Below are 7,076 nucleotides of genomic sequence, written 5' to 3'. Positions count from 1 at the left end.
TTTATGTCATTTTCTCTAACACAATAACACGTTCATCTGTTTTTGAATACTTAGGCTGTGCCATATTTTGGCTATTGAGAATAGTGTTATAATAAACATAGAAGTACAGATATCTTTTCAACATATGGATTTAATTTCTTCTGGCCAATACCCAGTAATGAGATTGATGGCTTATATAAATACCTTAGTTCTATTTTTATTATTTTGAGGAACTTACATACTATTTGCTATAATGGGTGCACTAGTTTACAAATTCACCAACAGTGTGAAGTGTTTTCTTTTCTCCACTTTATAGCCACTATTAGTTTTCTTTTGTCTTTTTAGTAATAGCCATTTTAATTACAGTTAGGCAGTATCTCATTGTGTTTTTGGTTTATATCCTTGATGTAGTGTAGTAAGCATTTTCATGTATCTGTTGACCATTTTTATGTCTTCTTTGAGAAATATCCTATCTATTAAGGTCTGTTGACCATTTTTTAATTGGGTTATTTGCTTTTTGTTGTTGAGTTAAATTTTTTATATGTCCTGGCATTAATCCTTTGTCAGGGCTCGGCGCCTATAGCTCAACCGGCTAAGGCGCCAGCCACGTACACCTAAGGTGGCGGGTTCGAATCCCCAGCCCGGACCCGCCAAAGAACAATGACGGCTGCAACCAAAAAATAGCCGGGCGTTGTGGCGGGCGCCTGTGGTCCCAGCTACTTGGGAGGCAGAGGCAAGAGACTCGCTTGAGCCCAGGAGTTGGAGGTTGCTGTGAGCTGTAATGCCACGGCACTCTACCCAGGGGGACAGCTTGAGGCTCTGTCTCAAAAAAAAAAAAAAAAAAAAATCCTTTGTCAGATATATAATTTGCAAATGTTTTCTCCCCTTCTGTAGGTTCTCTCTTTACTTTCTTATTAGTTTCCTTTGCTGTGCAAAGCTTTCTATTTTGATATAATTACATTAGTCTATTATTACCTTGTTTGTCTGTGCTTTGGGGTTCTTATTTATAAAATCTTTTCCCAGCCCACTGTCATTAAGCATTTCTTCTATGCTTTTTTCTAGTTCCAGGTTTTACATTTAAGTTCTTGATCAATTTTGAGCTATATTTTCTGTATGATGAGAGACATGGTCTAGTCTCATTCTTCTGCATGTAGATATCTAATTTTTTCAGCATCATTTATTAAAAAGAATATCTTTTTTCCAATGTGTATCTTGGAAACTTGATCAAAAATCAGTTGGTTCTAGGTGTATGTATTTATTTTGGGGCTCTGTATTCAATTTCATTGGTCTATGAGTCTGTTTTTATGTCAGTACCATGCTGTTCGGGTTATTATAACTTTGTAGTATATTTTCAAGCAGGTGATATGATGCCCCAGTGGTATTCTTTTTGCTTAGGATCATTTTGGCTATATGGGCTTTTTGTGGTTCTGTATGGATTCTGGGATTGTTTTTTCTATCTCTGTGTAGAATGTCTTTGGTATTTTGATAAAGATTACATTAATCTATAGATTGCTTTGGGCAATATGGCCATTTTATTAACGTTAATTCTGTCAATCCATGAACTCGGGATGTCATTCCATTTATTTGTGTCCCTCTGAGTTTCTTTCATCAAAATTTTATAGTTTTCGGTGTAAAGATCTTTTATCTTCCTGGTTTTTTCATAGGTGTTTTTCTTTTTTCTTGTTTTGTTTTAGCTATTATAAATGGAATTATTTTTATTTCTTTTTAAAATAGTTCACTATCAGCATATAGAAATGCTACTGATTTCTGTATATTGATTTTATATCCTGAAACTTTATTTAATTTGTTTATTACTTCTAACTTTTTTTTGATGAAGTCTTTATGGTTTTATGTAGATAATATAATGTCATCTGCAAGCAGGGACAATTTGATTTCTTTTTTTCCATTTGGATGCTTTTTATTTCTTTCTCTTGCTAGGACTTCAATTAATATGCTGAATAGAAGTGGTAAAAGTGTGCATCCTTGTCTTGATCCTGATCTAAGAGGAAAAGATTTTAGCTTTTCTTCATTCCGTATAATGTTAGCTGTGGTTTATCATATGTGGGTTTTACTGTGTTGAGGTGTATACTTTCCATACCTAATTTATTGCAAGGTTTTATTATGAAGGGAGGTTGAATTTTTTCAAATGCTTCTACATCTATTGAAATGATCATTTTTTTCTTTCTTTCTGTTAATATGGTATATAACATTTATTGATTTGTGTACATTAAGCCCTCTTTGCATCCCACTTGATTGTAGTGAATTATCTTTGTAATGTGATGTTGAATTTGGTTTGCTAGTATCTTGTTGAGAATTTTTGCATCAATATTTATCAGGATGGTTGGTAGTTTTCATTATTCATGTGTGTCCTTGTCTGTATTGGAAATAGGGTAATGCTGGCCTTATAATATGAGTTTGGAAGTATTCCTCCCTCTTCAATTTTCTGGAATAGTTTGAGGTCAATTGGTATTCATTTTTTAAATGTTTGGTAGAATCAGCAGGGAAGTTGTTCAGTTTCTAGATTTTTTTGATGGAAGTCTTCATTAATTATTCAATTTCTTCAGTTGTTATTGGTCAGTTCAGACTTTTTAATTTCTTCACAATTTAATCTTGTTAGGTTGTATATGTCCAGGAAGTTATCCATTGCTTCTGTGGCATCAAATTGGTTATTATATGGTTGTTCATAATAATCTCTTATAACCCCTTATATTTCTGTGGTATTGGTTGTAACATATACTTTTTCATCTCTGATTTTACTTGTCTTCTTTGTATTTCTTTGTAGTCTAGCAAAAGGTTTGTTGATTTTATCTTAGAAAAAAAAAGCCTAACTCTTTGTTAGTCTTTTGAATTTTATTTTATTTTGTTTATTTCTATCCTAGACTTTATAATTTGCTTTTTTCTACCAATTTGACATTTAGTTTGTTTTTCTAGTTCTTTGAGGAGTATTGTTAGGTTGTTAGAAATCTTCCTTCTTTTTTGAGGTAGGCATTTATTGCTAGAAACTTTCCTCTTAAGAATGCTTTGTTTGTGTTCCATAGGTTTTGATATGATCCATTTCCATTCTTGTCTCAAGAAAAATTTTACTTTATCTTTTATTTTCTTTATTCACCCATACGTCATTTAGAAGTATGTTGTTTATTATGTAAAATCATGTATCTGTAGTTTTAAAATTTTTTTCTTGTTGTGATTTCTACTTTTATATCATTATATTCAGAAAAGATACTTTATATGATCTCTGGCTTCTTAAATTTGTTAACTTGCTCAGTGCCCTAATATGTGGCCTGTCATGGAGAATGTTACATGTGCCATTGAGAAGAAAGTGTATTCTGTAGCTATTAGATGGAATTTTCTGTAAATGTCTGTTTGGTTTATTTGGTCTATGTTGCTGTTTAAGTTCAATGTTTCTTTATTGATTTCTAGTCTAACTGAACTGTCCATTGTTGAAAGTGTATGTTGAAGAACATAATACTATTATTCTTATATTATGGTCTATTTCTCTCTTTAGGTCTAATAACATTTGCTTTATAGTGTATATATCTGAGTGCTCCGTGTTGGGTGCATATGTACTAGTATTTACAATTATTATATCTTCTTGTTGAATTGAACCCTTTGCCATTATATAATAATCTCTGTCTTCTTTATCTCTTTTCATAGTTTTTTTTTTTCTGTTGTTGTTTGTTTTGAGACAGAATCTCACTATGTTGCCCTGGGTAGAGTGCTGTGGTATCACAGCTTACAGCAACCTCAAACTCTTGGGCTTAAGCGATTTTCTTGCCTCAGCCTTCCAAGTATTGGGGACTATAGGCACCCGCCACAATGCCTGTCTATTTTTTTGGTTACAGTTGTCATTGTTGTTTTAGCTGGCTCGGGCCAGGTTTGAACCCACCAGCCTTGGTGTATGTAGCTGGTGCTGTAACTACTGTGCTATGGGCACCAAGTCTTTTTATAGTTTTTGATTTAGATTCTATTTGTCCAATATAAGTCTGGCTGGCTTCTCCTGCTTGCTTTTTGTTTTCATTTGAATGGAATATTTTTTTTTCTTTCCCTTCACTTTTAGTCTGTTTGTCTTTAGCAATGAAGTGAGTCTCCTGTAGACAGCATAAATTTGGGTATTTTTAAAATCCAGTTAGCCACTATAGATCTTATAATTGGAGGATTTAATTCATTAACATGCAAGATTATTGTTGATAAAGACTTATTTCTGCCACTTTGTTAATTATTTTCTGGTTGTTCATAAACACTTTGTTCTTTTCTTACTTGTTTACTTCTGTGGTTTGGTGGTTTTCTGTGCTGCTAAGATTTGTTTCCTCCCACTTCTCATTTCTATATCTGCTGCAGTTTCCTTTTTTGTGGTTATCATGAGGCTAACAGAAAGAGTCATGTAGTTATAGACTATTTTTGGCTGATAGAAAATTACCTTTGATTACATAAAAATACTCCAGACTTTTCCTCTTCCCCACCCAATTTATATTTCTCTTGCCTTAATTTACTTCTTTATTTTTTGTGTTCCTTCACCCCTAATTTTAGCTGTTTTGTTTTTGATTATTTTGACTGTAAATATTCATATTAGAGAATGAGAAATTTATATAGCATGATTATACAGCTGGGCTATTCTGAGTTTGATTTATGAATTTACCTTTATTAGCATTTTTTATGTTTTCTTAATAGTAATTATTGTTTTTTTGTTTCTAGTTGTATTACTCCCTTATGTATTTCTTATAAGGCTGATCTATTTGTGATAAATTCTCTTAGCTTTTGCTTCCTTGGAAGTTCTTTGTTTCACCTTCATTTTTGAATGAAGCTTTGTTGTATATAATATTCTTACTGAGTTTTTTCCTTTCCACTCTCAATATATTATCCCATTATCTCCTGGCCTGCAAAATTGCTGCTGAAAATCTGCTGATAGGCTAATGGAAATTGCCATATATATGACTTGATGCTTTTCTATGGCAGATTTTATAATTCTCTCTTTGTCTTTAACATTTGACTTGCCTCAGATAGGATCTTTGAGCTTCCTGAATCTGAATATCCATATCTTTTCCAATACTTGGCAAGTTTTCAGTTATTATTTTATTAAATAAATTTTGATCCTTTCCTCCATCTCTTTCTCCTCTGGTAATGATGTTCCATAAGTCCCAATGACTTTGCTCATTCTCTTTTATTCTTCTTTCTTTGTTTTTTTTGCAGTTTTTGGCCAGGGCCAGGTTTGAACCTGCCACCTCTGGTATATGGGGCCAGCAGACGCCTTGAACCACAGACGCCGCCCCATATTCTTATTTCTTTTTTCCCTCTGATTAGGTTATTTCAAAAGAACTGTCTTGAAGTTCACAAATTACTTCTTTTTCTTGATCTAGTCTGTAAACTGGAGCTTTCAATTGTATTACTTCTTTCATTCATGAATTATTTACTTCCAAGATTTCTATTTGATTCTTTTTTGTGTGCTGTTTATCTATTTCTTGAATTTCTCATTCAGATCATCAATTGTTTTTGTTTTTCTTTTCATTGAATTGTTTGTATTCTGTTGTATCCGGCTCAGTTTTCTCAAACATTATTCCTAAAAAGGAATTTTATAAATGTCCTTTTCCCTGGGATCTGATCCTGGTGACTTACTATGGTTTTTTGGAAGTGTCATGTTTCCTTACTTTTTCCTGTTTCTTGCATACCTGTGTCAGTATATGTGCAGTTCATGAATAGTTGCTTTTTTCAATTTTATGGTATAGCTTTCATAGAGAAAGACTTTTTACTGTAGATAGGTTTTAGGATGTTGCTTCATTGTGGTGAGTTGGCTTTGGTTGTAGATGGGTTCAGTAGCATGGTCTCCATGCCATTTCATTAGCCGTAATTCTTGTCAGCAACAGCTATAATTGCTTCAGTGGTCTAGCCTCTGGGAGTTTGTGATGATGGTGGTGTGGTTTCATGGGAAGCAAGGACACTGTGCTGATTGTCAAATTGAGTGTGTGTGGGCATGAAGGCTGGAAAGAGCCCTGGAGGGTTCTCTGGAGAGGCAGTGGTCATTGTTGAACTGGTTGTAAGCTGAAGATGAGCATGCATGGAGTGGCTGGCTTGGTGGTTCTGTAGTCTTCTGTCCAGGAGAACATGGCCATTACAGGACTGAGTGTGGAAGCAATGGGGACTGCTGGTGATCTCTAGCTTATCTTTTGTATGTAAAAAGAAGTTACTCTGAGTCCTCCACAGAATTTTACTGCCATTCTGGTGATCTCTAGTATACTTTCTCAGTCACTCCAGTTGAAATATTGTTGTTCATTGTTTTGTTCCCGTTGTGTAGGAGATACCAGGTAACTCTAGTTGGACAACTTGCTAAAATCACTTCTTTCATTATACATCTTGTCAATTTAACATCATTGTTTACTTGCGTCATAAAGACTGCATTAATCAGGGTGCTAGATTATAAAATACAATTGGATACCTTAGTCAAAGCAAAATAAGTATCAGAATGATAGAGAACAAACAGAAGATAAAAGAATAGGCTTGGAAAATGAGTCAAAACCAGGGGCAATGAAGCTAATAACCATTTTTTGTATCTTTGGGTCACTCACTCCTGAGGGAAAGTCAAGCTATAGCACCTGGTTGGCTGAATCTCATTCATGTGTTTGTATTCTGTGCTCCAATAGAAGTGTCCCCTGCCTTAGCTTAACAATGAGGGAGAGAGAACATTATCCCTCACCAGTACAAACTGCATTCCATGGGGCATTCTCCTAAAATTAAAAGAGAGTTTAGATTGGATCATTTTAAAAAGAAGAAAAAGAAAGAAAGAGAAAAGAAATATATTCATTACAGAGACCCTCATGTTCTCAGCAACTAGGTTAGTGCATGGATTTAATGATATTTATTGACAAAATGAGTAAATTTGTTATAACCTCAAGAGAGCTGCTATTGTGGTATTCTGTCTTGATAAAATAGCTTGGTTACTTTAACCACAAAGCACACATCGAAGTAAAATTTTAATTACCACATACAGCAGCTATGAAGAGCTATAGTCTTAACCATAAGAAATCTTTATACATATGGTAAAGAAAAAGAAAGAAAAAGAAAAAGTAATCTATGTATGGAAAGCATCATGGTTTCAGGACATCTTG

The sequence above is a fragment of the Otolemur garnettii genome, unplaced genomic scaffold (genome assembly GCF_000181295.1).
Source record: "Otolemur garnettii isolate 467f Iridium unplaced genomic scaffold, OtoGar3 scaffold00001, whole genome shotgun sequence".
Lineage (NCBI taxonomy): Eukaryota > Metazoa > Chordata > Mammalia > Primates > Galagidae > Otolemur > Otolemur garnettii.
The sequence above is the reverse complement of the archived record's forward strand: the minus strand, read 5'-3'. Positions refer to the sequence as shown.